Here is a 14,493-nt window from a genome sequence, read left to right as displayed (position 1 = left end):
CGTCAGATCGTTGTGTAGGAACCGTCAGATCGTTGTGTAGGAACCGTCAGATCGTTGTGTAGGAACCATCAGATCGTTGTGAAGGAACCGTCAGATCGTTGTGTAGGGACCGTCAGATCGTTGTGTAGGAACCGTCAGATCGTTGTGTATGCACCGTCAGATCGTTGTGTAGGAACCGTCAGATCGTTAAGTGTGAATGGTCGATAGAAACCAAGATTTTATCGATGTCAGATCGAGATCCAGAAAAAAATACTGTAAATATGATCCGGTCGGCCTTAAGTCGCGCTGACGCATCAAAAATGGCTCAAGAGGCGAAGTTTTGGGATTTTTCCAGGAATTTCTGGCTTTCTGAAAAGGTTGCCCGCTGCACTTGGCCAAATGAGTATCCGAGCAGAAGTCGTGTTTAATGGAGTAAAATTGGTCAGAAATTCTTCAGACGCGTCCGCTTGATCACACGACGAAAAGTTTCATGGACTCACGGTCCTTTGATTTGTTGTCTCTTCAAGAACGTGAACGTTCTGATTAAACAGTAACTGAAACAAATTTTAACTATCTATAGCTTGTAAGGCATTGATATTTTCAATTACTAGCTTGGAAATAATGTTGCTGCCGGGATTAGAAGCAGTTCTCAACACGGGTTGTCCACAGAAAAATAAGTATTGGAGGATTTTCGACACGTTTGTAAGTACCGATACTGTTTGATAGCATCCATTCACAGATTCATGTTTACTATGGAGAGAATTACTGTAGTTCGAACAATGAATAGATCTTTGATTGGCTGGTGAACTTACAGAAACCTATTAACCCAAGGTCTAAGGGAGATGCGGAACATGTAGTCCAGTAATCGTCGTTTAGACACAAGGTGTTTTCCCCGAGAGCGTAAGCTGAGTCAGCGAATTTGGAGCATTTCAGGTTGCTGAGTCGATAGCGCGCCTGCCACTAGGGCGCTCATGTATACAGACATGATAAGTCTAGCCAGCTCTACATATGTTTAAGTATTATTCTTCTGTACAGAGATTAGATGAAACTTTTCAGCTCTACAATCATGTGAGTATTCAGCTTCTGTACAGAGACATGTGATGGAAATTAGCAGATCTGAAGAGCAGTAAATATTCATCTTCTGTACAGAGACATGATGGAAATTACCAGCTCTAAAAAGCAGGTAATATTCAGCTTCTGTACAGAGACATGATGGAAATTACCAGCTGAAAAAAGCAAGTAATAATCAGCTTCCGTACAGAGACATCTTCCAAGCTCAACAGAGTCGCAAGTCTTCAGCAATGAAGTTTGTTCTGACGTCAGAGCATTCGTCACTCTTATTATAAAACACGTAAATTGCTAGCTTTTATCTAAGACGAAAGTAGTCAACGCAGAAGATTCTGTTCAAAAGACGGTCAATTTGATAGTAATCATAACTACTCATCGATATATGATTTAGCAGGTCAATTACCTCATGTTAGAGCCGTTTTCACGCTCAGTCAATAATTGCTATTTTTACTATTTTACTAGCCACATGATATCAAAATCAGTGCAACTCCGCTTACTGCAACTTGTTTGATCTTTACTATGTTAGTCTAGTCAATCAATTAATTTGTCTTCTTGCTAAATTATCTGTTGCATACTTTTGAAATTTCGATTGTTTTTGCGTTTGTTTAGCGTGTTTGAAACAAATTGTATAGGCGTAATTCGAGCGCGTATTCAAACTAACTATTGTATCGTACAATTTTTGAATGTGAAACTTCATACGAAGTGCAAGAATCATTACACATTACATATCATATTGGAATATGAGGCAGGTATGCATATATTAATTTTTTGTTTTCAGGTAGTAAATAGATTCGTTGTTTTAAAAATGAAAATGAACATTTCTTTCAAACCTCAACACGGTAGTTAGATGTAAATTCAATGGAAAAGATGCGTGTGAACGGTTCTTTCTCGTATTAAAAATACTCAAGATTAGAGCAAGATAACTGCTGAACTCGGGACGGGACTCTCAAGTCTCAAGGATTACGGATTCCTGGCAAGGCCGGCTTATAGGTGGCACCTCCATCATAAATGTGATGAACGTATAAAACTATAAAAGGTGATAAATAAGCATAAAATTATTATTCGTCTTAAGAAATTGTTAATTTGTTCAGAGACTACACATCATTTATAGCCGGATTTCTCCAGTACTTTGATGCACGTTTCAACTTTAAGTCGTGAAGATAAATGCGCGCATTCATTTGTCAACACCAGACTACTTACTGCAGTGCTCGGAGAACAGAAAGATACCAAATGTCCATAAACGACGCACTTTTTAGCGCACTTTCTCATTTATGAAAAAAGGCGCTATTGTGCTCATCATGCCCGTCTGTCTGTCCGTCCGTGACCTCAAGTTTTCGTCGACGAGAAAATGTGCTCTCTGTCACTCACTGCAGTGAGTACTGAGGTATATTTTTTCCTTGTTCGAGTCGTGCTGACCTAGCCTGGCCATGCCAAAGAACATATCAGTGCTACGTCCGCTCTGTGCTCGTTCTTTGGGTGAAAAAGTGTGTCTTTATTTGGAAAATGTGGTAATTCCAAATATTTATCAGTGGGGGAATAATAATACTGTAGTTATTAAAATCTGGATTATTTAGTATTTGGTTTAGTTTTAGTTTAGTATTCAATAACAATTATTCATGAAAGACTCACATTGGAATGACGATAATTCAAATTGACTTGGGAACTATCACGGTTTTCATGTATATCTTTTATGTATGTCGAACACATATCCACGATACACTCGTGTCGGGATATTAATTAGAGCTAAAACTTCTTTCTTAATGGCAAAATGGTACAAGATAGGAGGAAATGATAGCGTTACAAATTTAATTGTACTTAAATAAATAGTTTATTTTCAATATTTTGAAACCAGAGACGATTAGAAGTTTAAAGTTTTATGTTGAATTTATATTTTAAGGTGTCTTTATTTAAAAAGAATACACGAGACTTTTTATAATTTACAAGATTAGGGGTTGCGGGGAGGACGGAATGGGACAGGATTCCAAAATATCCGGAATTATCGGTCCCGGGCTAAACCATACTTGAACTAACGCATGTATTTATTCAACCATGAACTAAACTGCTCTTTCCTAAAAAATAATAGTCACCTGCATCAGATTAGCTGATAATTTAGTGTGTAAGACGACACGGCGCCCCGCTGTGGCAAAACAAACCGCGGGCGTCCCGCAATATTGGTTCAATTATCGGCCTCTGCGTCGTGACTGTGCGTCAATAGCAGCAGCATTGACAGATTTGGGCAGACAACCTCCGTATTATACGCACCGATATCGATGAGCCCATGCAAGCAAGGATTAATAAAGGAAACAAGCGATGAAGGCTAGATGCACCTAAGTTAATAAATGTTTTAGAATTGAATTTGGGCCTTGTCAGAGTAAAAAAACTGCATTTTTGTCTTGTAAACAATATGGTTCTAGTCCTGTATAAATTAATTACGAAATCTTAAATAGTGCAGTTTATTCCATAAAATCATCTGTCGAATTGACCACTACTGTTTTTTTCGGGGGAGGGGGGAAATATTCGCGTTTCGGTAATGACTAACGAAGAAATATAATTTGAAGCTCAGCGTGACGCTATTAACACCCTGTAATATGTAGCATTCTAGCATATTAGAAAGCTAAAGAACCGTTCAAAGTTTCCATAACTGTAAGAATTATGCATGTCATTAATCTATAATCGAAGATGATCATCTGCAGAAATCTGTGCTAATTTTTCTTTCCAGGCAAAAGGAATTGTTAGAACCTCTGTTAATGATCAAATTCATAGCGGAACAATGTATTCATACAATCTCCTGAATATGTAAAATTTTCGCATAAAGAATTGATTTTGCCTGAGCCCCGATGGAGGAAATATAATGAAATAAAATCTAAGCTGGCATGTTTGCAATAATTTGACACTGGGATGTGAAAGCACAAACAGGAGAATATGGAAATAGGTACAACTTTAAAGAAAAGCCAGCACATAGAAACGACAAGCAATAGAGGCTATAGAAATAAACGCTATAGTATATATAGGGAAAAACGTGGGTAAAAAGAAGCGGGTAAAGACAACCGTATGAATCGTGCAACGCTGCACGGCATTTGCTGGGGTGACATATATAATATATGTCGCATTTGAATAGAGTAGAGTTGTTCTTTGGTAGCAAAATATGTACATTCAAATTCATATAAAATTCGCTGACATGTTATAGAAAATTGATTAAATTTCATGTGCAGTGAGTGATTAACAGTAACTTTAACAGGATGAAATCATGCGAATAAAAAATACGAAAGGGCTAAAACAAGATAAATGTGCACTCAAATAAAGTAAAAATGACTAACTTATAATAAATGCAAGGAGTGAAATATAAAGAAAAAAAAATAATGTAGCGTTGCGGCGCACTGTAAGGGTTGCTGATAACGCGACGTCGCCTGCAGCGTGGGAGAAAACCGACCAAACTCCCGCGGTGTCGACCTTTGCTTCCGCCCACACACGGTGCACTACACGGTACACGGTAATGGTGCACTTCACGGTACACGGTACTGGTGCACGGCGCACTACACGGTACACGGTACCAGTACACGGCGCACTACACGGTACTGGTGCACTACACGGTACACGGTACTGGTGCACTACACGGTACACGGTACCGGTGCACTACACGGTACACGGCACCAGTAAACGATGCACTACACGGTACACGGTACTGGTGCACGGCGCACTACACGGTACACGGTACCAGTACACGGCGCACTACACGGTACACGGCACCAGTAAACGGTGCACTACACGGCACACGGTACTGGTGCACTACACGGTACACGGCAAAAGTAAACGGTGCACTACACGGTACACGGTACTGGTGCACTACACGGTCCACGGCACTGGTGCACTACACGGTACACGGTACCGGTGCACGGCGCACCACACGGTACACGGTACCGGTGCACGGCGCACCACACGTGATGCTGGCGCGTGCAGAGGCAGGCGGCGTTATAATGCGACGCAGTCATCAACAGCGTCGGGATGCTGGCGCGTGCAGAGGCAGGCAGCGTAATAATGCGACGCTGTCATCAACAGCGTCGGGAGGCTGGCATGTGCAGAGGTAGGCCGCGTTATAATGCGACACTGTCATCAACAGCGTCGGGAGGCTGGCATGTGCAGAGGCAGGCTGCGTTATAATGCGACGCCGTCATCAACAGCGTCGTGATGCTGGCGCGTGCAGAGGCAGGCTGCGTTATAATGCGGTGATGTCATCAACAGCGTCGGGATTAGATTCTACGAACTGACGATGGAGCTGGACTCCGAAACGTTTTCTATAAAGATATGAATTTTTGTGGACTTTTCTTTGCTTTCAAATTTTTAGTTTGCAGGAATAACTGTTGTGAAATATTGAAGTTTAGTTTCGTGACAAATGTCGTCGAGTGCTTGCTTTAGGCGAAAATCTAGAGTCGACAAACGTTCAGTCACAAGCTACGCAGTAGGAATGCAAAGCTTCGATTCAAACGAATCCGCACCTCTAGCTGAGAGTTCGGAACTGAAATTACCCATGCAAGTTCTTGAATGGAGTCATAAATCATTAATAGGACATGGCATAACAGTCATACTCTGAATTTATCGCACAACACCGCCATTCCGGGAGTAATGAAAATAGTAAGTAATCCGTTTCGAAAGTTATTCAACGTCAAGATTTTCAATGTTTATTGTTCAAAGGCATAAATTCTGGAGCAATGGGCCAATATGATCGTACCTGCATGATACACGAGCCTGGCTGTAAACGGTTAGAACACAATATGTGTATTAAAACATCACCATTAAACTTGCTAAATGAAGGACAGAAGTTAAAAGGTTAGCTAAAAATATTAGGTGACGCACTTGTTCCTTAACTGAGAACGACGTAGAAAAGATCTCAAACTTTGCAATAGGACAAGTTTTTAACAAACCAGCCAAACTTCCAAATCCGCGAAGATATCAAGTTTTAGAGAATCGAATTACACCAACTTAGTCGCGAAAAGTTCATGGTAAGGATGAAAGCAGCATGGATTTTATGAGTAGATCTTCCAAAAGTTTATATTAGCTTAAAAAAGTATGAGTTCGATCTAGAGCCCACGAACTCTTTGGATTTTGGCACTTCTTCGTTGAGTCCTCAATTTGAAATTCCTGAATAAAATTTAACGAATAAAAAACAAACAATGCTGAGCGACCGAGGAATTAATAATCTTATTGTGATTTAATTAATTGTATAAATGATATTTTTGTGCCAACGCGAATATAGAAGTGATACGAAATTCACATAATAAATAAATAATTTAAATATGCTACATCTTGATCTATATTTAACGCCCACGTATTAGCTGTTGCATAAGCCACAAATTACAGCCCGACAAAAATCTATTAATCTAGAATAAAATAAATAAATAATTCCTTTCTTATTCAAGTAAATAATGAGAGACCTAATGTTTGTTAACTGACTACAGCGAGAATAATGGTGAACGAGAAGTAAGTGAGGTTGAATGATAGGTCACTGACTGAAATGAAAATAGTATGGCACTGAATTAACGGTAACCGACTGATATGTGAATAAAATGAGACTGAATTAACAGTAACTTACTGAAATGTGAATAATATGGGACTGAATTAACGGAAACTATCTAAGACGTATATAATATTGGACTGAATTAACGGTAACTGAGTGAAATGTGAATAATATGGGACTGAATTAACTTGTAAGGTAGTGAGGTAATTAAGCCTCTGTATCATGTAAGGTAGTGAGGTAATTATTCCTCTGTATCATGTAAGGTAGTGAGGTAATTCTACAAATTATACACATTGTAACCGACGTGTGTTGTGCATGTTGCGAAATCATTTTTACTAACGAATAAAAACATACATGAGTCACAGGGGCAGTCTGGTGCAACGAATGCCAATGAAAGTTTCCACGGCATCTCATTACATCACATTCCATGTGACGACAAGAAAGAATTCTACATATAAGGAAAATCTTTGCAAGGGAATTCTACAGATTTCTTCATGAAATTGTCGGAACGAGTGTTCAAGATGCAGTTAATCAGGCAAACTGACAAGAAATAGATATAATGTCCAGCTACACATACACATTAAATTGCAAATAAGAATTTTTGTTTCAATAAACACTCAAAATAAAGAAAAAACTGCTAAAAACTTAACTTGATCAATAAATCCAAGTTTTACTCCATCACAGCCCTCTGAACATTCCCAATGACCATGAACCGTCAGAAAATAATGTCAAACAGTTAATTATTGATAAATAAAGCGTCATATTGATAAAAATTTGACTAAATCAGTGACATCGCAGTACTTCAGATCTCGGCACGTCGAATACAATAACCGTGAGTAAATGCTCGAGAAACAAGTGGCTGCATAGACACAGTTTTGGAACACAGTATTTGCACACTGAATTCGAACACACATGTCAAACACTTTATCTGAGCTCAGACAATTGGAATAAAGTTTTTGGACACAGACTTCATTGACAGCATTTGCGAAAGTTCCTATAAAACTGTTTGAACGCAGTCGCTACTTCTTACCCCGTCGAAGGGATATACAAGTAGAAAGCCATGAGAAATCCATGAGCTGACCATCTTCAATTTAAATATATTGTTTGCGGACAATTAAGGATAATCAAGATCTAAGAGTAAAATAAATGATTGTTCAGAGAAGATATACTGACTGATCTGCCTAAATAAATTAATATAGCATAAACGTATCTTGTACTAACTATTCGTGTCATTTACGTCGAGATCAATTTCTAGTCAAGGTTTTCATTGTTTTTGTTCTTATGGTCAATATACAGAAGAAAAAAAACATACAAAGTTAGTTCTTTCTTGCGTCTAATACGAGTGAGGTTATTCATTCAAAAATAAGCATTATACACTGGAAAGTGAAAACTCAACCGGAAAGACATAATCCTAAAAAAAACTCCAGCATAACAAAGAGCAAATTTTCAGCGTTTCACCGTCGAGCCAAGGGACCAGGATCAGACATTTAGCGTTTGCCATGTAATACACCAGCGGTCGACAACGTGTCATGATCCAACGACGATGTTGCAAAGCTATGACGATGATAGCGGACGGAATGACCATGGGGCGGACAATGAAGCAATGAGGTGATGAAACGCAGTAATATCGCTACGGTATTTTGACGACACTTCGAAGACATGACAGCGAAATACCGTGAAAATCAATGATATTACCTTGAATGAATATTAGCCTTCATGTTGAGGCCGCAATGTTAAATAATAATTTATTATTTATTAAATAATAATTAATAATATACTAATATTTAATAATAATATTACTCTATTAATACTTGGTAAATACGGTTGCCAGGGATAACAGTTCCATTAGCTAGAGGTACTGAATGTGTGAAAAGAAACAATCAGCAGAAGCAAATAAAAGGCATTAAGCAAACAATAAGCAAAATGAGAAAACTTCTTAAAAAACGTATTAAATATGTATTATTTATTTGCTCACTACTCTCCATATTGAGATAATGTAAAGACAGCTAATGTCACAAGAATTTTCAACCTAGTATTAGTATTGACCTCAGCAGCAAGACGTGAAATTGAGTCAATTTTTAAATTCAAGAGATCGGACCCGGGCAAACTTCATTGTACCTGGAAAGATGGCATAGACCATCAGGCAAGAACCGCAGAGCTAATACCAAAGGAAATACTAGTGAATCTTTTCTTCGAAATTCCCATTTAGAGACGTTTTCTTATGAATCGTCGCTAAGTGCTGCTACAACATACTGCGATATATGGTGCACACGGCACAATGAGCATCAGTCCAGGAATGTATTCTTGAATTTAGCCAAAAAGGCCACCATTGAGAGTTGTAAATGGGTGGGAATTTACGAATCGTTGTGTATGAACCGTCAGATCGTTGTGTATGCGGTGATGTCATCAACAGCGTCGGGATACTGGCGCGTGCAGAGGCAGGCGGCGTTATAATGCGACGCTGTCATCAACAGCGTCGGGATGCTGGCAAAACTGCAGATACTTGATAAAAAATATAATACTTGTACACACATCAAAAAAATAGAAAAATAACAGATCAGAAACACAGTTCGTCAACCGCTGCGTTTACCAGCGCTAACTGAACATTTTAGAGTTGATCATTGATGTACGACCTCCGAGACATGCCATGGTCACCCCCACCTCATCTGGGTATCATATCATATAATTCATATGATATCATATCATATCATGTAATTCCAACGATAATATTTTATCAGTCTCATATAAATGATTTGTCTTGACATCTCGTTTCGTTCATATGGCACTCAACTTACATGAGTCGAACGGCCTCAACGAGATGAAAGGTATACTAATTAAAACATATTTTAATTGTTCGCAAGTTCTCTTCCGTAGTGTAGAATTTACGGATAACTTTCAATGCAATAATATAAAGACTGATGGATGGCACCGGCTCATGCTGCATCACATTAAAAACAATATTTGAACCACACGTATGGAGATACGCAAATTTACAGTTACAAAAAATACTCGTACATTTTTTTTTCAGCTGAAACGCATTTAACTTTATTTCAAGAATATCAAGTTTCAACAATAGTCATCTTTTTGAAATGGCAGCGAATTAGAAATTATCTACTATTTACAAATATTTGAGTTATCATCGGCCAATTCCAAAGTTCCGTTTCAATTTCTTGGAAGTAATATAAGAAACTTTCATAATCGTTCTTCTCGATTTTAGTTTCTTCTCTGCCCAATTTCCAATTTCTGTAATCGTGTCAGTAACTTGAAAACAATAAGTGTAATCTTCCGGATAGTTTTTCATTTCATCGACCTCTTCACGCATCGTCGTATGTATTTAATTATTACTTAATTATCGAGGTAATCAATGTTTTTCCTTATGCTTTTAATTAGTTATCTTAATTGCAGGAGTATTTGATGCAAGTCAGTGTATCATTTAATTAGCCTAAAACACTTTCTGTTCTTATAATGAAGTAAGGGATGGACTTCGCTAAGAGGAGGATGTCATCAATTGCATGGTTTATCAGCTTCATTTGATTTGATGAAAAAAAAACGAATGTATTTTAAAACGAACGCAATATTTTCTTCATTTTTTAAGCGGAATTAAAGTGTAAAGGCACACCACAATTGACAATAAAAGTGTGAAGGCACACCACAATTGACAATAAAAGTGTGAAGGCAAGTCACTATTGACAAGGAAAGTGTGAAGGCATGCCACACACAATTGACAATAAAAGTGTGAAGGCAAGTCAAAATTGACAATTAAAGTGTGAAGGCAAGTCACAATTGACAATGAAAGTGTGAAGGCATGCCACAATTGACAATAAAAGTGTGAAGACAAGTCACAATTGACAAGGAAAGTGTGAAGGCAAGTCAAAATTGACAATGAAAGTGTGAAGGCATGTCACAATTGACAAGGAAAGTGTGAAGGCATGCCAAAATTGACGATAATAGTGTGAAGGCATGTCACAATTGACAATAAAAGTGCGAACGCATGCCACAATTGACAATAAAAGTGTGAGTGTATGCCACAATTGGCTATGAAAGTGTGAAGGAGAGTCCTAAATTTTGTCATGCTAGTCAACCCCTTCATTCTAGCACACCAAAGATCTTGCATCTGGCATTGGTCACGCATATGTAATGTTGTATTGATGAATTATTGTATGCATTACGTATTATTGTATAGCTGTTGCAAGCACTATAGATGACTTTTGAAAATTAGCCAATAAGCTGCACAAGCTTTATAAAAATACAACTTTTTGCAGGCGTCAATGACGATTAAAAAGTTTTGGAGGCACAAATTATCTATTCAACTCAAATCGTTCTTACTTGACTTTCATTCTCAACCTTTTTCCTAGTGGAATTACACATCATGTCACGTCAATGTTTAGGTGGACTAAGCACCTTCGAAGACTCACCGCACGCTATCATTGATCAAGCTTGGAAAGATCGAGCGTGATTGAGCCGCTAGATATTTCTATAAGACCGAGCTTAAGATTAAGTGTGGTCCAGCGGCGTGGCTTGGAAATATCGAGTGGGTGAGGCAGCGTGGNGCGGCGTGGCTCTGGCTTGGAATTATCGAGTGGGTGAGGCAGCGTGGCTCTGGCTTGGAAATATCGAGTGGGTGAGGCGCGACGATCACGCGAGAAAGCGACAGGAAGTCGAGGGCTGCGTACGAGGAAGCGCTTCTCCAGCCTTCCCAGCGTAGAAAGTAAAGGCTTTGTTTGCCTTTAATTGCTATGAGCGTTGCGTGTCGGGTGATAGCCTCACACTTGCAGCCTATAAGTTACAAACGCAGGTATTTAATATTGGTGCGAAAGATAATATATGACGACTAATCGATTAGTTACTGGTAGATTTTACACTAACTTGTATTGTTTCAATCGCCACTTGTATAATCTTGGCCACTCCCACTTACTGCGTCCATTCACAGGCCGAAGATACTATCACCTTCTCGATCCTATTCATTTTCTTAACGTTTGCACTTCCACTGGACAAGTTACCATCAACTACATTGTTTGCCCTGAAAATCAGTTAATCAAAGCAAATGCATCCATTCGGTGGCTAGACTTAAGATAAAATGAATAAAGCGATTTCTCACCAGGGGCTCTGGGTCTAAAAGTCGAGCAAATCATAGGCGTGAAATATAAGCATTTCTAAATACAACAGAAAAACGTCGGTTTATTTCAATCGAAAACTATATGCAATTATCTTTAATGGCTGATAATCCTTGATGCTCGTCTGTAGATTAAACTTACTTAGTTTCTCTGTAGCGGCAGCGCGCGTGACAATAGAAGCGACGGAAGCACGAAGATGCCTCGAGATACGCGCGAGGCAGGCGATGCGCTCACGACACGCACAGCTTCCTGCTACCTCACTTTCCCTTGCATGCGAAGCAATGGGCGCCGCATACCTGGTCTCTTGTCCTGCATAGCTAAGCAATGGGCGCCGCATACCTGGTCTCTTGTCCGGCATAGCGAAGCAATGGGCGCCGCATACCTGGTCTCTTGTCCGGCATAGCGAAGCAGTGGGCGCCGCATACCTGGTCACTTGTCCGGCATAGTGAAGCAGTGGGCGCCGCATACCTGGTCTCTTGTCCGGCATAGCGAAGCAATGGGCGCCGCATACCTGGTCTCTTGTCCGGCATAGCGAAGCAATGGGCGCCGCATACCTGGTCTCTTGTCCGGCATAGCGAAGCAATGGGCGCCGCATACCTGGTCTCTTGTCCGGCATAGCGAAGCAATGGGCGCCGCATACCTGGTCTCTTGTCCGGCATAGCGAAGCAATGGGCGCCGCATACCTGGTCTCTTGTCCGGCATAGCGAAGCAATGGGGGCCGCATATATGGTCTCTTGTCTTGCATAGCGAAGCAGTGAGCACCGCATACCTGGTCTCTTGTCCGGCAAAGCGAAGCAATGGGCACCGCATACCTGGTCTCTTGTCCTGCATAGCGAAGCAGTGAGCACCGCATGCCTGGTCTCTAGTCCGGCATAGCGAAGCAGTGAGCACCGCATACCTGGTCTCTTGTCCGGCATAGCTAAGCAGTGAGCACCGCATACCTGGTCTCTTGTCCGGCATAGCAAAGCAATGGACGTCGCATACCTGGTCTCTTGTCCAGCATAGCAAAGCAATGGGCGTCGCATACCTGGGTCTATACTTTCAAATAAAGTTAAGAGATCGTAAGTTCATCAGCCAATCATTGACGGCCTTTCAAGCAAAGTCCACAAATCGTAGACCAGAAAATAGAGCGTAAATACTTACGTTCACGTAGCGAGTTTTGAAAGTAAGGCCCCTGGTCTCTTGTCCTGCATAGCAAAGGAAGTGCCGAACTCTACACGGTCTCACAGTCTACACACAGCTTATTTCATTCTCAATAGGCAAGTGTAGAGTGGCCAGAGGTGAGTTTTCACGGATAAATATGAATTCGCAAGCGATTCACCCGTCGTGACCTTAAAGGTTACAAATTTCAGCAGTTAAAGCAGCAGAGCATAACATTCATTTCAACACTGAATAATCGTTTCAAGCAAAATTATTAATGGATTGTTAAATGAATTTATATTGATTTAAACTGATTTATCAGCAATATTTAACAAAAATATGCGAGAGTCCTGAGCAAATTCATCTATGGTTTCAAATTATCTGCCATGTTAGCGTCCTTCAAACTATTTCATATTTTCAAGTGTTGTTCCTCAATGCCTGTAAAATATAGTTCGTACTTAGGATCTCATTATATTTGCTAGCAACATTTTAAAGTACGTAAAATTGTACCTTACTTCAATCAGTACTTCAATCCAGAAAAGACAAGATATTCTCTGCAATTCTTACAAATCCAGAAAACAATAACGACCTCTCACAGACGTTCTTTACTCTAATGGAGACCAATCTCGACATTAATTCTGAAATGAGATCACTCCAACAGCAGCTCTTTCACGTCAAATTTTTAGTCCAAAATCCTTTTATTCTGAGCTCAATAGAAACACGAGATCAACAAATGTCCTCGATTTTTTCAAGGCCCTTTTGACAAGCTTCAAGTGGAGGCTGATTAAACGAAGTGTCTGGCGCCGCTTATTTTTGACGCGCTGCACGACATCTTTAGAAACATAAGACTCATATCGCCCTCGAACAAAATTCATGAGAGGATGAGTTTCATCGTCGGCAATTTCCGGCAAAATAAAATATGATCGCTTTTAGAAATATTTTATGATAAAAGTCGAATGTTTCAGCTCTGATCTTTTATGGACAATCTCACAGCATTAACATTTGGTTGAAGTTTGGAAGCATTTGATTCAACGAGACCAGGCGTTAAGCAAAAAAACGATCAAGAACTGTACTGGTCCCTCAAATCACAAACATAATATGGAGCTTTCACAACAGACTTGATATAGTTATTCCCATGAAAATTAATTATGGAGTTATCATCTAGTTAAACATCAAGAAAAATGACATTTAATACTTCGACATAAGCACAATTATCGTTCCTGTCACAACTATAACCACAAAATTTTAAGCTAATTTTTGTCATATCTCCTGAAGCTACTTCTCTCTCAGCACAACGCATAATTCATTTCCTTCCTGCCCAAGGCACCAAAGCCTTGTCTACACTCTCGCTCTTAACCATATCCTATTTCCTCCTCCACATCTTCTTGTCCTTTGTTCTCCGAACATATTTGTTTCTCTTCACAGCTCAGCGCACCTGAGCTCTCTCTTCCCCGTCACATCCTCATCTCCTCCTTGACAACACATCTCCGTCTCATCTTTAGCCCCAAGACTACCCGCCTCCTCTTACGTCTCACCACATCTCCATCTATTTCTTTGTTCTACCACATCTCTCACCACATTTCCATCTATTTCTTTGTTCTCCCACATCTCTCACCACATCTCCGTCTATTTCTTTGTTCTCCCACATCTCTCACCACATCTCCATCTATTTCTTTGTTC

Source organism: Hyalella azteca, unplaced genomic scaffold, assembly GCF_000764305.2.
Source record: "Hyalella azteca isolate HAZT.00-mixed unplaced genomic scaffold, Hazt_2.0.2 contig10988, whole genome shotgun sequence".
Lineage (NCBI taxonomy): Eukaryota > Metazoa > Arthropoda > Malacostraca > Amphipoda > Hyalellidae > Hyalella > Hyalella azteca.
The sequence above is the reverse complement of the archived record's forward strand: the minus strand, read 5'-3'. Positions refer to the sequence as shown.